The sequence below is a fragment of the Rhinichthys klamathensis genome, unplaced genomic scaffold, assembly GCF_029890125.1.
Source record: "Rhinichthys klamathensis goyatoka isolate OS25496 unplaced genomic scaffold, OSU_Roscu_1.1 h1tg000461l_1, whole genome shotgun sequence".
NCBI classification, from domain to species: Eukaryota; Metazoa; Chordata; class Actinopteri; order Cypriniformes; family Leuciscidae; genus Rhinichthys; species Rhinichthys klamathensis.
This window is the reverse complement of record NW_026606950.1, coordinates 1243255-1265589: the sequence shown is the minus strand read 5'-3', so window position 1 is coordinate 1265589 and position 22335 is coordinate 1243255.

Here is a 22335-nt window from a genome sequence, read left to right as displayed (position 1 = left end):
GGCGACCATCGTACCCCCGATCTCTTAGAAAAGTCATAGCACACCATTCCCGAACAGGCCGCACGTTTTGACACCTCATTCATGGGTCTGTGACAAAAACTGCGGGAGGAGTAGCGCGTCAAAAAGTGGCCAGAAGAATAATAATAAGAAGAATAATAATAAGTATGTGAGATAACAATAGTGTTGCTTCGCCATAGGCAAGCACCACTAATAATAAGTATGCACAATAACACTAGTGTTGCTTTGCCATAGGCAAGCACCACTAATAACTAGAATGTACATTTCCAGAAGAAAATGTGAAGTGGTGCTTGCAGTGGCAAAACTCGCCGCTCGGTTGCTAGAGTGTGGTACATTATTGCATACGAGCCAACAACCATGTCTGTACGATGTTCTGGTGCTGAGATATGGCTTATTCATGTGTTTGTATGGTTACTAGGGTACTCTATATGGTTGCTATGGTGTGCTTATACAGTTTATGAGATGATATTTAAAGACTAGTTGACAGTCTAAGTCAAAAAAGCTAAACTCCATGTTTCTACTATTTTCTGGAGCTGAATTATGGCTTGGAAATGTAGTTTTATGGTTGCTAGGGTGCCCTAAGTGGTTGCTAGGGCACGGCTATGAAGTTATTATGTCACTACTTATTGGCTTCTTGATAGGCCGAGTCAAAAGAGCCCAACCCCAAGTCTCTGTGACCTTCAGGTCAAAAGATATGATATAACAAATTTTGTGCCAATGTTAAGTCTATGGGAATATTTTCGTCGGATTTATTGCCCGCTGAACGAACATCGTACAACCGATCACTTAGAAAAGTCATAGCACACCTCTCCTCAATGAGCCGGTCGATTTGACACCTCATTCATGGGTCTACGACAAAAAATGCGGGAGGAGTAGCGTGCCGAAGTTTTGTCTAGGTGAATAGTAATCACAATACTAGAATGTACATTTCCAGAAGAAAATGTGAAGTGGTGCTTGCAGTGGCAAAACTCGCCGCTCGGTTGCTAGGGTGTTGTTGGAGTTTGCTATGATGATGCAAGGCAGTTGCTAGGGTGTTCTGGGTGGTTGCTAGGTGGTTGCTAGGGTGTTCTGAGTGGTTGCTAGGGTGTTGCTAGGTGGTTGCTAGGGTATTCTGGGTGGTTGCTAGGGTGTTGCTAGGCGGTTGCTAGGGTGTTCTGGGTGGTTGCTAGGGTGTTGCTAGGTGGTTGCTAGGGTGTTCTGAGTGGTTGCTAGGGTGTTCTGGGTGGTTGCTAGGGTATTCTGGGTGGTTGCTAGGGTATTCTGGGTGGTTGCTAGGGTGTTGCTAGGCGGTTGCTAGGGTGTTCTGGGTGGTTGCTAGGGTGTTGCTAGGCGGTTGCTAGGGTGTTCTGAGTGGTTGCTAGGGTGTTGCTAGGTGGTTGCTAGGGTATTCTGGGTGGTTGCTAGGGTGTTGCTAGGTGGTTGCTAGGGTGTTCTGTGCGGTTGCTAGGCGGTTGCTAGGGTATTCTGGGTGGTTGCTATGGTGTTGCTAGGCGGTTGCTAGGGTGTTTTGAGTGGTTGCTAGGCGGTTGCTAGGGTGTTCTGGGTGGTTGCTAGGGTGTTGCTAGGCGGTTGCTAGGGTGTTCTGGGTGGTTGCTAGGGCGTTGCTAGGGTGTTCTGGGTGGTTGCTAGGGTGTTCTGGGTGGTTGCTAGGGTGTTGCTAGGTGGTTGCTAGGGTGTTTTGAGTGGTTGCTAGGCGGTTGCTAGGGTGTTCTGGGTGGTTGCTAGGGTGTTGCTAGGCGGTTGCTAGGGTGTTCTGGGTGGTTGCTAGGGCGTTGCTAGGCAGTTGCTAGGGTGTTCTGGGTGGTTGCTAGGGTGTTGCTAGGGTAATTTGGGTGGTTGCTATGGTGTTACTAGGTGGTTGGTAGTTGTCAAAGATGGTTACTGTTGAGTTTGTAGCATTTTATTGGCATGATTTAGCACTTAGCTAATCAATATTAGCATGTAGCTATTCACTGCTAGTATGTGTAGCATGTAGCAAGTCCTGTTTGCTAGCATGAGTCAAAAGACCCAACCCCCATCTCTATACGATGTTCTGATGCAGAGATATTGGTCTTGCAAAACGGTTGCTAGGGTACTCTGTTTGGTTGCTAGGGAGTGGCTTGGCAGCTGCCAATCATGAAGCTCCAAAGTCAATGTGAATGTATAAACCAACCCCCATCTCTATACGATGTTCTGATGCAGAGATATTGGTCTTGCAAAATGGTTGCTAGGGTACTTTGTTTGGTTGCTAGGGAGTGGCTTGGCAGTTGCCAATCATGAAACTCCAAAGGCTTCTTGTCACTATGAATGATATAAACCAACTCCCACGCCTTTGTGACATTCAGAATGGAAGATATCCCTCATTGGATTTTGGTTGCTAAGGTGCTCGACAATGGTTGCTAGGGCGTGGCTAGGAAGTGTTGAGGTGATTCATGATTGGCTGTTTGCTGCCCCGAGTCAAACGAGACCACCCTCATGTTTCTATGACAATTCAGTCCAGAGATATCCCTTCGATCTCTTTCAATGGAAGTCTATGGGAGTTGTTGCTAAGGTGCTCTAAATGGTTGCTAGGGCGTGGCTTGATAGCTTCACAATGATCCTGAGAGACTGATTGGTTGTCTGAGTAAAATGAGCCCGCCCCCTTGTCTCTATGACACTGTGATCCAGAGTTATGTTCAATATAAAAGCGGTTTCTATGGTGTAGGACGGCCCATTTCATGGGCCGTCCTACACCATAGTAAGTCAATGGGGAAACTTTGGGCAGCTCCTGCCCCCCAGGGGTGCAACTTTTACCCCATTGTGTGGTATGTTCTTACAGAGTCTGTCAGCCTCTTCAAATGTGGCAAATTTCACGTTTCTGCGAAATTCACACTCTGAGCTATGACTCGTCAAAGTTTTTCGCAATGTTAAGTCTATGGGATTTTTTTGGGCCGTTTTTCGCCCCTGGGGCGACCATCGTACCCCCGATCTCTTAGAAAAGTCATAGCACACCATTCCCGAACAGGCCGCACGTTTTGACACCTCATTCATGGGTCTGTGACAAAAACTGCGGGAGGAGTAGCGCGTCAAAAAGTGGCCAGAAGAATAATAATAAGAAGAATAATAATAAGTATGTGAGATAACAATAGTGTTGCTTCGCCATAGGCAAGCACCACTAATAAGTATGCACAATAACAATAGTGTTGCTTTGCCATAGGCAAGCACCACTAATAAGTATGCACAATAACACTAGTGTTGCTTTGCCATAGGCAAGCACCACTAACTAGAATGTACATTTCCAGAAGAAAATGTGAAGTGGTGCTTGCAGTGGCAAAATTCGCAGCTCGGTTGCTAGAGTGTGGCACACGATTGCATACGAGACAAAAAACACGTCTGTACGATGTTCTGGTGCTGAGATATGGCTTATTTATGTGTTTGTATGGTTACTAGGGTACCTTATATGGTTGCTATGGTGTGCTTATACAGTTTATTAGATGATATTAGAAGACTAGTTGACAGTCTGAGTCAAAAAAGCCGAACTCCACGTCTCTACGATTTTCTGGAGCTGAAATATAGCTTGTAAATGTTGTTTTATGGTTGCTAGGGTGGCATACGTGGTTGCTAGGGCGTGGCCATGAAGTTGTTATGCCCCTACTTATTGGCTGCTTGATAGGCCGAGTCAAAAGAGCCCAACCCCAAGTCTCTGTGACCTTCTAGTCAAAAGATATGATCTCACAAATGTTGTGCCAATGTTAAGTCTATGGGAATTTTTTCGTCCGATTTATCGGCTGCTGAACGAACATCGTACAACCGATCACTTAGAAAAGTCATAGCACACCTCTCCTCAATGAGCCGGTCGATTTGACACCTCATTCATGGGTCTACGATAAAAAATGCGGGAGGAGTAGCATGCCGAAGTTTTGTCTTGGTGAATAGTAATCACAATACTAGAATGTACATTTCCAGAAGAAAATGTGAAGTGGTGCTTGCAGTGGCAAAACTCGCCGCTCGGTTGCTAGAGTGTGGTACATTATTGCATACGAGACAACAAACACGTCTGTACGATGTTCTGGTGCTGAGATATGGCTTATTCATGTGTTTGTATGGTTACTAGGGTACCCTATATGGTTGCTATGTTGTGCTTATACAGTTTATGAGATGATATTTAAAGACTAGTTGACAGTCTGAGTCAAAAAAGGCAAACTCCATGTTTCCTCTATTTTCTGGAGCTGAGATATGGCTTGAATATGTTGTTTTATGGTTGCTAGGCTGCCCTAAGTGGTTGCTAGGGCACGGCTATGAAGTTATTATGTCACTACTTATTGGCTGCTTGATAGGCCGAGTCAAAAGAGCCCAACCCCAAGTCTCTATGACCTTCTGGTCAAAAGATATGATCTCACAAATTTTGTGCCAATGTTAAGTCTATGGGACTTTTTTTGGCCGATTTATCGCCCGCCGGACGAACATCGTACAACCGATCACTTAGAAAAGACATAGCACACCTCTCCTCAATGAACCGGTCGATTTGACACCTCATTCATGGGTTTACGACAAAAGGTGCGGGAGGAGTAGCGTGCCGAAGTTTTATCTGGGTGAATAGTAATCACAATACTAGAATGTACATTTCCAGAAGAAAATGTGAAGTGGTGCTTGCAGTGGCAAAACTCGCCGCTCGGTTGCTAGGCTGTTGTACATGATTGCATACGAGCCAACAACCATGTCTGTACGATATTGTGGAGCTGAGATATGGCTTATTCATGTGTTCAGGTGGTTACTAGGGTACCCTATATGGTTGCTATGGTGTGCTTATACAGTTTATGAGATGATATTTAAAGACTAGTTGACAGTCTGAGTCAAAAAAGCCAAACTCCATGTTTCTACTATTTTCTGGAGCTGAAATATGGCTTGGAAATGTAGTTTTATGGTTGCTAGGGTGCCCTAAGTGGTTGCTAGGGCGTGAATATGAAGGTAATATGTCACTACTTATTGGCTGCTTGATAGGCCGAGTCAAAAGAGGCCTACCCCAAGTCTCTATGACATTCTGGTCAAAAGATATGATCTCACAAATTTTGTGCCAATGTTAAGTCTATGGGACTTTTTTCGGCCAATTTATCGCCCGCCGGACGAACATCGTACAACCGATCGCTTAGAAAAGACATAGCACACCTCTCCTCAATGAACCGGTCGATTTGACACCTCATTCATGGGTCTACGACAAAACGTGCGGGAGGAGTAGCGTGCCGAAGTTTTGTCTAGGTGAATAGTAATCACAACACTAGAATGTACATTTCCAGAAGAAAATGTGAAGTGGTGCTTGCAGTGGCAAAACTCGCCGCTCGGTTGCTAGGGTGTGGTACATGATTGCATACCAGCCAACAACCATGTCTGTACGATGTTCAAGTGCTGAGATATGGCTTATTCATGTGTTTGTATGGTTACTTGGGTACCCTATATGGTTGCTATGGTGTACTTATACAGTTTATGAGGGGATATTTAAAGACTAGTTGACAGTCTGAGTCAAAAAAGGCAAACTCCATGTTTCTTCTATTTTCTGGAGCTGAGATATGGCTTGAATATGTTGTTTTATGGTTGCTAGGCTGGCCTAAGTGGTTGCTAGGGCACGAATATGAAGTTATTATGTCTCTACTTATTGGCTGCTTGATAGGGCGAGTCAAAAGAGCCCAACCCCAAGTCTCTATGACCTTCTGGTCAAAAGATATGATATAACAAATTTTGTGCCAATGTTAAGTCTATGGGACTTTTTTCATCCAATTTATCCAATTTATTTATTTTTCTGGGTGGTTGCCAGGGTGTTGCTAGGCGGTTGCTAGGGTGTTCTGGGTGGTTGCTAGGGTGTTGCTAGGCGGTTGCTAGGGTATTCTGGGTGGTTGCTATGGTGTTGCTAGGCGGTTGCTAGGGTGTTTTGGGTGGTTGCTAGGGTGTTTTAGGTGGTTGCTATGGTATTCTGGATGGTTGCTATGGAGTTACTAGGTGGTTGGTAGTGTTCACATTTGGTTACTATAGAGTTTTTATAATGTTCATGGCATGATTTAGCACTTAGCTAATCAATATTAGCATGTAGCTATTCACAGCTAGCATGTTTAGCATGTTGAAAGTCCTGTGTGCCAGCATGAGTCAAAAGACCCAACCCCCATCTCTATACGATGTTCTGATGCAGAGATATTGGTCTTGCAAAATGGTTGCTAGGGTACTCTGTTTGGTTGCTAGGGAGTGGCTTGGCAGCTGCCAATCATGAAGCTCCAAAGTCAATGTGAATGTATAAACCAACCCCCATCTCTATACGATGTTTTGATGCAGAGATATAGGTCTTGCAAAATGGTTGCTAGGGTACTCTGTTTGGTTGCTAGGGAGTGGCTTGGCAGCTGCCTATCATGAAACTCCAAAGGCTGCTTGTCAGTATGAATGATATAAACCAACTCCCACGCCTTTGTGACATTCAGAATGGAAGATATCCCTTTTTGGATTTTGGTTGCTAAGGTGCTCGACAATGGTTGCTAGGGCGTGTCCAGTAAGTGTTGAGGTGATTCAGGATTGGCTGTTTGCTGGCCCGAGTGAAACGAGCCCACCCTCATGTTTCTATGACACTTATATCCTGAGATATCCCTTTGATCTGTTTCAATGGAAGTCTATGGAACTTGTTGCTAAGGAGCTCTAAATGGTTGCTAGGGCGTGGCTTGATAGCTTCACAATGATCCTGAGAGACTGATTGGCTGTCTGAGTAAAATGAGCCCGCCCCTTTGTCTCTATGACACTGTGATCCAGAGTTATGTTCAATACAAAATCCCTATGCAATTTACCATAGTAGGAAAAACACATGCATTTCATGGGCCGTCCTACACCATAGTAAGTCAATGGGGCAACTTTGGGCCCCTCCTGCCCCTCAGGGGTGCAACTTTTACCCCATTGTGTGGTATGTTCTTACAGAGCCTGTCAGCCTCTTCAAATGTGGCAAATTTCACGTTTCTGCGACATCCTCGTTCCGAGCTACGACTCGTCAAAGTTTTTCGCAATGTTAAGTCTATGGGATTTTTTTGGGCCGTTTTTCGCCCCTGGGGCGACCATCGTACCCCCGATCTCTTAGAAAAGTCATAGCACACCATTCCCGAACAGGCCGCACGTTTTGACACCTCATTCATGGGTCTGTGACAAAAACTGCGGGAGGAGTAGCGCGTCAAAAAGTGGCCAGAAGAATAATAAGAAGAACTAGAATGTACATTTCCAGAAGAAAATGTGAAGTGGTGCTTGCAGTGGCAAAACTCGCCGCTCAGTTGCTACGGTGTGGTACATGATTGCATACAAGACAACAAACACGTCTGTACGATGTTCTGGTGCTGAGATATGGCTTATTCATGTGTTCAGGTGGTTACTAGGGTACTCTATATGGTTGCTAGGGTGTGCTTATACAGTTTATGAGATGATATTTAAACAGTAGTTGACAGTCTAAGTCAAAAAAGCCAAACTCCATGTTTCTACTATTTTCTGGAGCTGAAATATGGCTTGAATATGTTGTTTTATGGTTGCTAGGCTGCCCTAAGTGGTTGCTAGGGCGCGAATATGAAGTTATTATGTCACTACTTCTTGGCTTCTTGATAGGCCGAGTCAAAAGAGCCCAACCCAAGGTCTCTATGACATCCTGAGCCAAAGATATGATCTCACAAATTTTATGACAATGTTAAGTCTATGGGACTTTTTTCGGCTAATTTTTCGCCCGCCGAACGAACACCATACAACCGATCGCTTAGAAAAGACATAGCACACTTCTCCTCAATGAACCGGTCGATTTGACACCTCATTCATGGGTCTACGACAAAAGGTGCGGGAGGAGTAGCGTGCCGAAGTTTTGTCTAGGTGAATAGTAATCACAATACTAGAATGTACATTTCCAGAAGAAAATGTGAAGTGGTGCTTGCAGTGGCAAAACTCGCCGCTCGGTTGCTAGCGTGCGGTTAGCTAGTTTTCACCAAGATGCTAGCATGATTAGCATGTTGCTAGAATCATGCTAGCATGATTAGCATGTTGTTAGCATTATGCTAGCATTATTAGCATGTTGCTAGCATGATTAGCATGTTGTTAGCATGATGTTAGCATGATTAGCATTTTGCCAGCATGATGCTAGCATGATTAGCATGTTGCTAGCATATTGCTAGCATGTTGCTAGCATGATTAGCATGTTGCTAGCATGATGCTAGCATGATTAGCATGTTGCTAGCATGATGCTAGCATGTTTAGCATGTTGCTAGCATGTTGCTAGCATGATGCTAGCATGATTAGCATGTTGTTAGCATCATGCTACCAACACGCTAGCATGATTAGCATGTTGCTAGCATTATGCTAGCATGGTTGCTAAGGTGTTACTAGGTGGTTGCTAGGGTATTATGGGTGGTTGCTAGGGCGTTGTTAGGCGGTTGCTAAGGTGTTCTGGGTGGTTGCTATGGTGTTGCTAGGCGGTTGCTAGGGTGTTCTGGGTGGTTGCTAGGGTGTTGCTAGGCGGTTGCTAGGGTGTTCTGGGTGGTTGCTAGGGTGTTCTGAGTGGTTGCTAGGGTGTTGCTAGGGTGTTGCTAGGCGGTTGCTAGGGTGTTCTGGTTGGTTGCTAAGGTGTTTTGGGTGGTTGCTAGGCGGTTGCTAGGGTGTTCTGGGTGGTTGTTAGGGGGTTGCTAGGGGGTTGCTAGGGTGTTGCTAGGTGGTTGCTAGGGTATTCTGGGTGGTTGCTAGGGTGTTGCTAGGCGGTTGCTAGGGTGTTCTTGGTGGTTGCTAGGGTGTTGCTAGGCGGTTGCTAGGGTGTTCTGAGTGGTTGCTAGGGTGTTGCTAGGTGGTTGCTAGGGTGTTCTGAGTGGTTGCTAGGGTGTTGCTAGGTGGTTGCTAGGGTGTTGCTAGGCGGTTGCTAGGGTGTTCTGAGTGGTTGCTAGGGTGTTGCTAGGTGGTTGCTAGGGTATTCTGGGTGGTTGCTAGGGTGTTGCTAGGCGGTTGCTAGGGTATTCTGGGTGGTTGCTATGGTGTTGCTAGGCGGTTGCTAGGGTGTTTTGGGTGGTTGCTATGGTATTCTGGATGGTTGCTATGGTGTTACTAGGTGGTTGGTAGTGTTCACATTTGGTTACTATAGAGTTTTTATAATGTTCATGGCATGATTTAGCACTTAGCTAATCAATATTAGCATGTAGCTATTCACAGCTAGCATGTTTAGCATGTTGAAAGTCCTGTGTGCTAGCATGAGTCAAAAGACCCAAACCCCATCTCTATACGATGTTCTGATGCAGAGATGTAGGTCTTGCAAAATGGTTGCTAGGGTACTCTGTTTGGTTGCTAGGGAGTGGCTTGGCAGCTGCCAATAATGAAACTCCAAAGGCTGCTTGTCAATATGAATTATATAAACCAACCCCCATCTCTATACGATGTTCTGATATAGAGATGTAGGTCTTGCAAAATGGTTGCTAGGGTACTCTGTTTGGTTGCTAGGGAGTGGCTTGGCAGCTGCCAATCATGAAACTCCAAAGGCTGCTTGTCAGTATAAATGATATAAACCAACTCCCATGCCTCTGTGACATTCAGAATGGAAGATATGCCTGTTTGGATTTTGGTTGCTAAGGTGCTCGACAATGGTTGCTAGGGCGTGGCCAGTAAGTGTTGAGGTGATTCAGGATTGGCTGTTTGCTGCCCCGAGTCAAACGAGCCCACCCTCATGTTTCTATGACTCTTATATTCTGAGATATCCCTTTGATCTGTTTCAATGGAAGTCTATGGAACTTGTTGCTAAGGAGCTCTAAATGGTTGCTAGGGCGTGGCTAGATAGCTTCACAATGATCCTGAGAGACTGATTGGCCGTCTGAGTAAAATGAGCCCGCCCCTTTGTCTCTACGACACTGTGATCCAGAGTTATGTTCAATATAAAAGCGGTTTCTATGGTGTAGGACGGCCCATTTCATGGGCCGTCCTACACCATAGTAAGTCAATGGGGCAACTTTGGGCCCCTCCTGCCCCCCACGGGTGCAACTTTTACCCCATTGTGTGGTATGTTCTTACAGAGCCTGTCAGCCTCTTCAAATGTGGTAAATTACACGTTTCTGCGACATCCTCGTTCCGAGCTACGACGCGTCAAAGTTTGACGCAATGTTAAGTCTATGGGATTTTTCGGCCGGTTTTTCGCCCCTGGGGCGAACATCGTACCCCCGATCCCTTATAAAAGTCATAGCACACCATTCCCGAACAGGCCGCACGTTTTGACGCCTCATTCGTGGGTCTGTGACAAAAACTGCGGGAGGAGTAGCGCGTCAAAAAGTGGCCAGAAGAATAATAAGAATAAGAATAAGAATAATAAGTATGCACAATAACACTAGTGTTGCTTTGCCATAGGCAAGCACCACTAACTAGAATGTACATTTCCAGAAGAAAATGTGAAGTGGTGCTTGCAGTGGCAAAACTCGCCGCTCGGTTGCTAGAGTGTGGTACATGATTGCATACGAGCCAACAACCAAGTCTTTACGATATTGTGGAGCTGAGATATAGCTTATTCATGTGTTTGTATGGTTACTAGGGTACCCTATATGGTTGCTATGGTGTGCTTATACAGTTTATGAGATGATATTTAAAGACTAGTTGACAGTGTGAGTCAAAAAAGCCGAACTCCATGTTTCTAGTATTTTCTGGAGCTGAGATATGGCTTGTAAAGGTTGTTTTATGGTTGCTAGGGTGCCCTAAGTGGTTGCTAGGGCGCAGCTATGAAGTTATTATGTCACTACTTATTGGCTGCTTGATAGGCCGAGTCAAAAGAGCCCAATCCCAAGTCTCTATGACCTTCTGGTCAAAAGATATGATCTCACAAATGTTGTGCCAATGTTAAGTCTATGGGACTTTTTTCGGCCGCTTTATCGCCCGCCGGACGATCATCGTACACCCGAACGCTTAGAAAAGACATAGCACACCTTTCCTCAATGAACCGGTCGATTTGACACCTCATTCATGGGTCTACGAGAAAACGTGCGGGAGGAGTAGCGTGCCGAAGTTTTGTCTAGGTGAATAGTAATCACAATACTAGAATGTACATTTCCAGAAGAAAATGTGAAGTGGTGCTTGCAGTGGCAAAACTCGCCGCTCGGTTGCTAGGGTGTGGTACATTATTGCATATGAGCCAACAACCATGTCTGTACGATGTTCTGGTGCTGAGATATGGCTTATACATGTGTTCAGGTGGTTACTAGGGTACTCTATATGGTTGCTATGGTGTGCTTATACAGTTTATGAGATGATATTTAAAGACTAGTTGACAGTCTGAGTCAAAAAAGCCAAACTCCATGTTTCTACTATTTTCTGGAGCTGAAATATGGCTTGGAAATGTAGTTTTATGGTTGCTAGGGTGCCCTAAGTGGTTGCTAGGGCGTGAATATGAAGGTAATATGTCACTACTTATTGGCTGCTTGATAGGCCGAGTCAAAAGAGCCCAACCCCAAGTCTCTATGACCTTCTGGTGAAAAGATGTGATATAACTAATTTTGTGCCAATGTTAAGTCTATGGGACTTTTTTCGGCCAATTTATCGCCCGCCGGACGAACATCGTACAACCGATCGCTTAAAAAAGACATAGCACACCTCTCCTCAATGAACCGGTCGATTTGATACCTCATTCATGGGTCTACGACAAAACGTGCGGGAGGAGTAGCGCGCCGAAGTTTTGTCTAGGTGAATAGTAATCACAACACTAGAATGTACATTTCCAGAAGAAAATGTGAAGTGGTGCTTGCAGTGGCAAAATTCGCAGCTCGGTTGCTAGAGTGTGGCACATGATTGCATACGAGACAGCAAACACGTCTGTACGATGTTCTGGTGCTGAGATATGGCTAATTCATGTGTTTGTATGGTTACTAGGGTACCCTATATGGTTGCTATGGTGTGCTTATACATTTTATTAGATGATATTAGAAGACTAGTTGACAGTCTGAGTCAAAAAAGCCGAACTCCACATCTCTACGATTTTCTGGAGCTGAAATACAGCTTGTAAATGTTGTTTTATGGTTGCTAGGGTGGCATAAGTGGTTGCTAGGGCGTGGCCATGAAGTTGTTATGCCCCTACTTATTGGCTGCTTGATAGGCCGAGTCAAAAGATCCCAACCCCAAGTCTCTATGACCTTCTAGTCAAAAGATATGATCTCACAAATGTTGTGCCAATGTTAAGTCTATGGGAATTTTTTTGTCCGATTTATCGCCCGCTGAACGAACATCGTACAACCGATCACTTAGAAAAGTCATAGCACACCTCTCCTCAATGAGCCGGTCGATTTGACACCTCATTCATGGGACTACGACAAAAAATGCGGGAGGAGTAGCGTGCCGAAATTTTGTCTAGGTGAATAGTAATCACAATACTAGAATGTACATTTCCAGAAGAAAATGTGAAGTGGTGCTTGCAGTGGCAAAATTCGCCGATCGGTTGCTAGAGTGTGGCACATGATTGCATACGAGACCACAAACACGTCTGTACGATGTTCTGGTGCTGAGATATGGCTTATTCATGTGTTTGTATGGTTACTAGGGTACCCTATATGGTTGCTATGGTGTGCTTATACAGTTTATTAGATGATATTAGAAGACTAGTTGACAGTCTGAGTCAAAAAAGCCGAACTCCACGTCTCTACGAATTTCTGGAGCTGAAATATAGCTTGTAAATGTTGTTTTATGGTTGCTAGGGTGGCATAAGTGGTTGCTAGGGCGTGGCCATGAAGTTGTTATGTAACTACTTATTGGCTGCTTGATAGGCCGAGTCAAAAGAGCCCAACCCCAAGTCTCTTTGACCTTCTAGTCAAAAGATATGATCTCACAAATGTTGTGCCAATGTTAAGTCTATGGGAATTTTTTCGTCCGATTTATCGCCCGCTGAACGAACATCGTACAACCAATCACTTAGAAAAGTCATAGCACACCTCTCCTCAATAAGCCGGTCGATTTGACACCTCATTCATGGGTCTACGACAAAAAATGCGGGAGGAGTAGCGTGCCGAAGTTTTGTCTTGGTAAAATAGTAATCACAATACTAGAATGTACATTTCCAGAAGAAAATGTGAAGTGGTGCTTGCAGTGGCAAAACTCGCTGCTCGGTTGCTACGGTGTGGTAAATGATTGCATAAGAGCAAAGAAACATGTCTGTACGATATTGTGGTGCTGAGATATGGCTTATTCATGTGTTTGTATGGTTACTAGGGTTCCCTATATGGTTGCTATGGTGTGCTTATAGAGTTTATGAGATGATATTTAAAGACTAGTTGACTGTCTGAGTCAAAAAAGGCAAACTCCATGTTTCCTCTATTTTCTGGAGCTGAGATATGGCTTGAATATGTTGTTTTTAGTTGCTAGGGTGGCATAAGTGGTTGCTAGGGCGGGAATATGAAGTTATTATGTCACTACTTATTGGCTGCTTGATAGGCCGAGTCAAAAGAGCCCAACCCCAAGTCTCTGTGACCTTCTAGTCAAAAGATATGATCTCACAAATGTTGTCCCAATGTTAAGTCTATGGGAATTTTTTCGTCCGATTTATCGGCTGCTGAACGAACATCGTACAACCGATCACTTAGAAAAGTCATAGCACACCTCTCCTCAATGAGCCGGTCGATTTGACACCTCATTCATGGGTCTACGACAAAAAATGCGGGAGGAGTAGCGTGCCGAAGTTTTGTCTTGGTGAATAGTAATCACAATACTAGAATGTACATTTCCAGAAGAAAATGTGAAGTGGTGCTTGCAGTGGCAAAACTCGCCGCTCGGTTGCTAGGGTGTTGTTGGAGTTTGCTATGATGATGCAAGGCAGTTGCTAGGGTGTTCTGGGTGGTTGCTAGGTGGTTGCTAGGGTGTTCTGAGTGGTTGCTAGGGTGTTGCTAGGTGGTTGCTAGGGTATTCTGGGTGGTTGCTAGGGTGTTGCTAGGCGGTTGCTAGGGTGTTCTGGGTGGTTGCTAGGGTGTTGCTAGGTGGTTGCTAGGGTGTTCTGAGTGGTTGCTAGGGTGTTCTGGGTGGTTGCTAGGGTATTCTGGGTGGTTGCTAGGGTATTCTGGGTGGTTGCTAGGGTGTTGCTAGGCGGTTGCTAGGGTGTTCTGGGTGGTTGCTAGGGTGTTGCTAGGCGGTTGCTAGGGTGTTCTGAGTGGTTGCTAGGGTGTTGCTAGGTGGTTGCTAGGGTATTCTGGGTGGTTGCTAGGGTGTTGCTAGGTGGTTGCTAGGGTGTTCTGTGCGGTTGCTAGGCGGTTGCTAGGGTATTCTGGGTGGTTGCTATGGTGTTGCTAGGCGGTTGCTAGGGTGTTTTGAGTGGTTGCTAGGCGGTTGCTAGGGTGTTCTGGGTGGTTGCTAGGGTGTTGCTAGGCGGTTGCTAGGGTGTTCTGGGTGGTTGCTAGGGCGTTGCTAGGGTGTTCTGGGTGGTTGCTAGGGTGTTCTGGGTGGTTGCTAGGGTGTTGCTAGGTGGTTGCTAGGGTGTTTTGAGTGGTTGCTAGGCGGTTGCTAGGGTGTTCTGGGTGGTTGCTAGGGTGTTGCTAGGCGGTTGCTAGGGTGTTCTGGGTGGTTGCTAGGGCGTTGCTAGGCAGTTGCTAGGGTGTTCTGGGTGGTTGCTAGGGTGTTGCTAGGGTAATTTGGGTGGTTGCTATGGTGTTACTAGGTGGTTGGTAGTTGTCAAAGATGGTTACTGTTGAGTTTGTAGCATTTTATTGGCATGATTTAGCACTTAGCTAATCAATATTAGCATGTAGCTATTCACTGCTAGTATGTGTAGCATGTAGCAAGTCCTGTTTGCTAGCATGAGTCAAAAGACCCAACCCCCATCTCTATACGATGTTCTGATGCAGAGATATTGGTCTTGCAAAACGGTTGCTAGGGTACTCTGTTTGGTTGCTAGGGAGTGGCTTGGCAGCTGCCAATCATGAAGCTCCAAAGTCAATGTGAATGTATAAACCAACCCCCATCTCTATACGATGTTCTGATGCAGAGATATTGGTCTTGCAAAATGGTTGCTAGGGTACTCTGTTTGGTTGCTAGGGAGTGGCTTGGCAGTTGCCAATCATGAAACTCCAAAGGCTTCTTGTCACTATGAATGATATAAACCAACTCCCACGCCTTTGTGACATTCAGAATGGAAGATATCCCTCATTGGATTTTGGTTGCTAAGGTGCTCGACAATGGTTGCTAGGGCGTGGCTAGGAAGTGTTGAGGTGATTCATGATTGGCTGTTTGCTGCCCCGAGTCAAACGAGACCACCCTCATGTTTCTATGACAATTCAGTCCAGAGATATCCCTTCGATCTCTTTCAATGGAAGTCTATGGGAGTTGTTGCTAAGGTGCTCTAAATGGTTGCTAGGGCGTGGCTTGATAGCTTCACAATGATCCTGAGAGACTGATTGGTTGTCTGAGTAAAATGAGCCCGCCCCCTTGTCTCTATGACACTGTGATCCAGAGTTATGTTCAATATAAAAGCGGTTTCTATGGTGTAGGACGGCCCATTTCATGGGCCGTCCTACACCATAGTAAGTCAATGGGGAAACTTTGGGCAGCTCCTGCCCCCCAGGGGTGCAACTTTTACCCCATTGTGTGGTATGTTCTTACAGAGTCTGTCAGCCTCTTCAAATGTGGCAAATTTCACGTTTCTGCGAAATTCACACTCTGAGCTATGACTCGTCAAAGTTTTTCGCAATGTTAAGTCTATGGGATTTTTTTGGGCCGTTTTTCGCCCCTGGGGCGACCATCGTACCCCCGATCTCTTAGAAAAGTCATAGCACACCATTCCCGAACAGGCCGCACGTTTTGACACCTCATTCATGGGTCTGTGACAAAAACTGCGGGAGGAGTAGCGCGTCAAAAAGTGGCCAGAAGAATAATAATAAGAAGAATAATAATAAGTATGTGAGATAACAATAGTGTTGCTTCGCCATAGGCAAGCACCACTAACTAGAATGTACATTTCCAGAAGAAAATGTGAAGTGGTGCTTGCAGTGGCAAAACTCGCCGCTCGGTTGCTAGAGTGTGGCACATGATTGCATACGAGACAACAAACACGTCTGTACGATGTTCTGGTGCTGAGATATGGCTTATTTATGTGTTTGTATGGTTACTAGGGTACCCTATATGGTTGCTATGGTGTGCTCATACAGTTTATTAGATGATATTAGAAGACTAGTTGACAGTCTGAGTCAAAAAAGCCAAACTCCACGTCTCTACGATTTTCTGGAGCTGAAATATAGCTTGGAAATGTAGTTTTATGGTTGCTAGGGTGGCATAAGTGGTTGCTAGGGCGTGGCCATGAAGTTGTTATGTCCCTACTTATTGGCTGCTTCATAAGCCGAGTCAAAAGAGCCCAACCCCAAGTCTCTATGACCTTCTAGTCAAAAGATATGATCTCACAAATTTTGTGCCAATGTTAAGTCTATGGGACTTTTTTCGGGCGATTTATCGCCCGCCGGACGAACATCGTAAAACCGATCGCTTAGAAAAGACATAGCACACCTCTCCTCAATGAACCGGTCGATTTGACACCTCATTCATGGGTCTACGACAAAAGGTGCGGGAGGAGTAGCGTGCCGAAGTTTTGTCTAGGTGAATAGTAATCACAATACTAGAATGTACATTTCCAGAAGAAAATGTGAAGTGGTGCTTGCAGTGGCAAAACTCGCCGCTCGGTTGCTAGGGTGTTCTTGGAGTTTGCTATGATGATGCAAGGCAGTTGCTAGGGTGTTCTGGGTGGTTGCTATGGTGTTGCTATGCGGTTGCTAGGGTATTCTGGGTGGTTGCTAAGGTGTTTTGGGTGGTTGCTAGGCGGTTTCTAGGGTGTTCTGGGTGGTTGCTAGGGTGTTTCTAGGGTGTTGCTAGGTGGTTGCTAGGGTGTTTTGGGTGGTTGCTAGGGTGTTGCTAGGCGGTTGCTAGGGTGTTCTGGGTGGTTGCTAGGGTGTTGCTAGGTGGTTGCTAGGGTGTTCTGAGTGGTTGCTAGGGTGTTGCTAGGTGGTTGCTAGGGTATTCTGGGTGGTTGCTAGGGTGTTGCTAGGTGGTTGCTAGGGTGTTCTGGGTGGTTGCTAGGGTGTTGCTAGGTGGTTGCTAGGGTGTTCTGAGTGGTTGCTAGGGTGTTGCTAGGCCGTTGCTATGGTGTTCGAGGGTGGTTGCTAGGGCGTTGCTAGGTAGTTGCTAGGGTATCCTGGGCGGTTGCTAGGCGGTTGCTAGGGTGTTCTGGGTGGTTGCTAGGCAGTTGCTAGGGTGTTCTGGGTGGTTGCTAGGCGGTTGCTAGGGCTCTGCTAGGCGGTTGCTAGGGCGTTGCTAGGCGGTTGCTAGGGTAATCTGGGTTGTTGCTAGGGCGTTGCTAGGTGGTTGCTAGGGTATCCTGGGTGGTTGCTAGGCGGTTGCTAGGGTGTTCTGGGTGGTTGCTAGGGCGTTGCTAGGCAGTTGCTAGGGTGTTCTGGGTGGTTGCTAGGGTGTTGCTAGGGTAATTTGGGTGGTTGCTATGGTGTTACTAGGTGGTTGGTAGTTGTCAAAGATGGTTAATGTTGAGTTTGTAGCATTTTATTGGCATGATTTAGCACTTAGCTAATCAATATTAGCATGTAGCTATTCACTGCTAGCATGTGTAGCATGTAGCAAGTCCTGTTTGCTAGCATGAGTCAAAAGAGCCAACCCCCATCTCTATACGATGTTCTGATGCAGAGATATTGGTCTTGCAAAACGGTTGCTAGGGTACTCTGTTTGGTTGCTAGGGAGTGGCTTGGCAGCTGCCAATCATGAAGCTCCAAAGTCAATGTGAATGTATAAACCAACCCCCATCTCTATACGATGTTCTGATGCAGAGATATTGGTTTTGCAAAATGGTTGCTAGGGTACTCTGTTTGGTTGCTAGGGAGTGGCTTGGCAGCTGCCAATCATGAAACTCCAAAGGCTGCTTGTCACTATGAAAGATATAAACCAACTCCCATGCCTCTGTGACATTCAGAATGGACGATATTCCTCTTTGGATTTTGGTTGCTAAGGTGCTCGACAATGGTTGCTAGGGCGTGGCTAGCAAGTGTTGAGGTGATTCATGATTGGCTGTTTGCTGGCCCGAGTCAAACGAGACCACCCTCATGTTTCTATGACAATTCAGTCCAGAGATATCCCTTCGATCTCTTTCAATGGAAGTCTATGGGAGTTGTTGCTAAGGTGCTCTAAATGGTTGCTAGGGCGTGGCTTGATAGCTTCACAATGATCCTGAGAGACTGATTGGTTGTCTGAGTAAAATGAGCCCGCCCCCTTGTCTCTATGACACTGTGATCCAGAGTTATGTTCAATATAAAAGCGGTTTCTATGGTGTAGGACGGCCCATTTCATGGGCCGTCCTACACCATAGTAAGTCAATGGGGAAACTTTGGGCAGCTCCTGCACCCCAGGGGTGCAACTTTTACCCCATTGTGTGGTATGTTCTTACAGAGCCTGTCAGCCTCTTCAAATGTGGTAAATTACACATTTCTGCGACATCCTCGTTCCGAGCTACGACTCGTCAAAGTTTTTCGCAATGTTAAGTCTATGGGATTTTTTTGGGCCGTTTTTCGCCCCTGGGGCGACCATCGTACCCCCGATCTCTTAGAAAAGTCATAGCACACCATTCCCGAACAGGCCGCACGTTTTGACACCTCATTCATGGGTCTGTGACAAAAACTGCGGGAGGAGTAGCGCGTCAAAAAGTGGCCAGAAGAATAAGAAGAATAAGAATAATAAGTATGTGAGATAACAATAGTGTTGCTTCGCCATAGGCAAGCACCACTAACTAGAATGTACATTTCCAGAAGAAAATGTGAAGTGGTGCTTGCAGTGGCAAAACTCGCCGCTCGGTTGCTAGGGTGCGGTTAGCTAGTTTTTACCAAGATGCTAGCATTATTAGCATGATGCTAGTATCATGCTAGCATGATTAGCATGTTGTTAGCATTATGCTAGCATTATTAGCATGTTGCTAGCATGATTAGCATGTTGCTAGCATGATGTTAGCATGATTAGCATTTTGCTAGCATGTTGCTAGCATGTTGCTAGCATGATGCTAGCATGATTAGCATGTTTATAGCATGTTGCTAGCATGATGCTAGCATGATTAGCATGTTGCTAGCATGATGATTAGCATGTTGCTAGCATGATGCTAGCATGATTAGCATTTTGCTAGCATGTTGCTAGCATGATGCTAGCATGATTAGCATGTTGCTAGCATGATGATTAGCATGTTGCTAGCATGATGCTAGCATGAGTAGCATTTTGCTAGCATGTTGCTAGCATGATTAGCATGATGCTAGCATGATGCTAGCATGATTAGCATGTTGTTAGCATCATGCTAGCATGATTAGCATGTTGTTAGCATCATGCTACCAACATACTAGCATGATTAGCATGTTTACTAGCATGATGTTAGCATGATTAGCATTTTGCTAGCATGTTGCTAGCATGATTAGCATGTTAATAGCATGTTGCTAGCATGATTAGCATGTTGCTAGCATGATGCTAGCATGATTAGCATGTTGCTAGCATGTTGCTAGCATGATAAGCATGTTGCTAGCATGATGCTAGCATGATTAGCATGTTGTTAGCATCATGCTAGCATGATTAGCATGTTGTTAGCATCATGCTACCAACAAGCTAGCATGATTAGCATGTTGCTAGCATGATGCTAGCAAAAATAAGCATGTTGCAAACATGTTTTAGGTACATGCTAGCATGATTAGCATATTGCTAGCATGATGCTAGCATGTTTAGCATGTTGCTAGCATGATGCTAGCATGGTTGCTAAGGTGTTACTAGGTGGTTGCTAGGGTATTATGGGTGGTTGCTAGGGCGTTGCTAGGCGGTTGCTAGGGTTTTTGGCTGGTTGCTATGGTGTTGCTAGGCGGTTGCTAGGGTGTTCTGGGTGGTTGCTAGGGTGTTGCTAGGCGGTTGCTAGGGTGTTCTGAGTGGTTGCTAGGGTGTTGCTAGGCGGTTGCTAGCGTATTCTGGGTGGTTGCTAGGGTGTTGCTAGGCAGTTGCTAGGGTGTTCTGGGTGGTTGCTAGGGTGTTGCTAGGCGGTTGCTATGGTGTTCTGAGTGGTTGCTATGGTGTTGCTAGGGTATTCTGGGTGGTTGCTAGGGTGTTGTTAGGTGGTTGCTAGGGTATTCTGGGTGGTTGCTATGGTGTTGCTAGGCGGTTGCTAGGGTGTTTTGGGTGGTTGCTAGGGTGTTTTAGGTGGTTGCTATGGTATTCTGGATGGTTGCTATGGTGTTACTAGGTGGTTGGTAGTGTTCACATTTGGTTACTATAGAGTTTTTATAATGTTCATGGCATGATTTAGCACTTAGCTAATCAATATTAGCATGTAGCTATTCACAGCTAGCATGTTTAGCATGTTGAAAGTCCTGTGTGCTAGCATGAGTCAAAAGACCCAACCCCCATCTCTATACGATGTTCTGATGCAGAGATGTAGGTCTTGCAAATTGGTTGCTAGGGTACTCTGTTTGGTTGCTAGGGAGTGGCTTGGCAGCTGCCAATGATGAAACTCCAAAGGCTGCTTGTCAGTATGAATGATATAAACCACCCCCCATCTCTATACGATGTTCTGATATAGAGATGTAGGTCTTGCAAAATGGTTGCTAGGGTACTCTGTTTGGTTGCTAGGGAGTGGCTTGGCAGCTGCCAATCATGAAACTCCAAAGGCTGCTTGTCAGTATGAATGATATAAACCAACTCCCACGCCTCTGTGACATTCAGAATGGACGATATTCCTCTTTGGATTTTTGTTGCTAAGGTGCTCGACAATGGTTGCTAGGGCGTGGCCAGTAAGTGTTGAGGTGATTCAGGATTGGCTGTTTGCTGCCCCGAGTCAAACGAGCCCACCCTCATGTTTCTATGACAATTCAGTCCAGAGATATCCCTTCGATCTCTTTCAATGGAAGTCTATGGGAGTTGTTGCTAAGGTGCTCTAAATGGTTGCTAGGGCGTGGCTTGATAGCTTCACAATGATCCTGAGAGACTGATTGGTTGTCTGAGTAAAATGAGCCCGCCCTCTTGTCTCTATGACACTGTGATCCAGAGTTATGTTCAATACAAAAGCGGTTTCTATGGTGTAGGACGGCCCATTTCATGGGCCGTCCTACACCATAGTAAGTCAATGGGGCAACTTTGGGCCCCTCCTGCCCCTCAGGGGTGCAACTTTTACCCCATTGTGTGGTATGTTCTTACAGAGCCTGTCAGCCTCTTCAAATGTGGCCAATTTCACGTTTCTGCGACATCCTCGTTCCGAGCTACGGCTCGTCAAAGTTTTTCGCAATGTTAAGTCTATGGGATTTTTTTGGGCCGTTTTTCGCCCCTGGGGCGACCATCGTACCCCCGATCTCTTAGAAAAGTCATAGCACACCATTCCCGAACAGGCCGCACGTTTTGACACCTCATTCATGGGTCTGTGACAAAAACTGCGGGAGGAGTAGCGCGTCAAAAAGTGGCCAGAAGAATAATAATAAGAAGAATAATAAGTATGTGAGATAACAATAGTGTTGCTTCGCCATAGGCAAGCACCACTAATAATAAGTATGTGAGATAACAATAGTGTTGCTTCGCCATAGGCAAGCACCACTAACTAGAATGTACATTTCCAGAAGAAAATGTGAAGTGGTGCTTGCAGTGGCAAAACTCGCCGCTCGGTTGCTAGAGTGTGGTACATTATTGCATACGAGACAACAAACACGTCTCTACGATGTTCTGGTGCTGAGATATGGCTTATTTATGTGTTTGTATGGTTACTAGGGTACTCTATATGGTTGCTATGGTGTGCTTATACAGTTTATGAGATGATATTTAAAGACCAGTTGACAGTCTAAGTCAAAAAAGCCAAACTCCATGTTTCTACTATTTTCTGGAGCTGAAATATGGCTTGGAAATGTAGTTTTATGGTTGCTAGGGTGCCCTAAGTGGTTGCTAGGGCACGGCTATGAAGTTGTTATGCCCCTACTTATTGGCTGCTCGATTGGCCGAGTCAAAAGAGCCCAACCCCAAGTCTCTATGACCTTCTAGTCAAAAGATATGATCTCACAAATGTTGTGCCAATGTTAAGTCTATGGGAATTTTTTCGTCCGATTTATCGCCTGCTGAACGAACATCGTACAACCGATCACTTAGAAAAGTCATAGCACACCTCTCCTCAATGAGCCGGTCGATTTGACACCTCATTCATGGGTCTACGACAAAAAATGCGGGAGGAGTAGCGTGCCGAAATTTTGTCTAGGTGAATAGTAATCACAATACTAGAATGTACATTTCCAGAAGAAAATGTGAAGTGGTGCTTGCAGTGGCAAAACCCGCCGCTCGGTTGCTAGGGTGTGGTACATGATTGCATACGAGCCAACAACCATGTCTGTACGA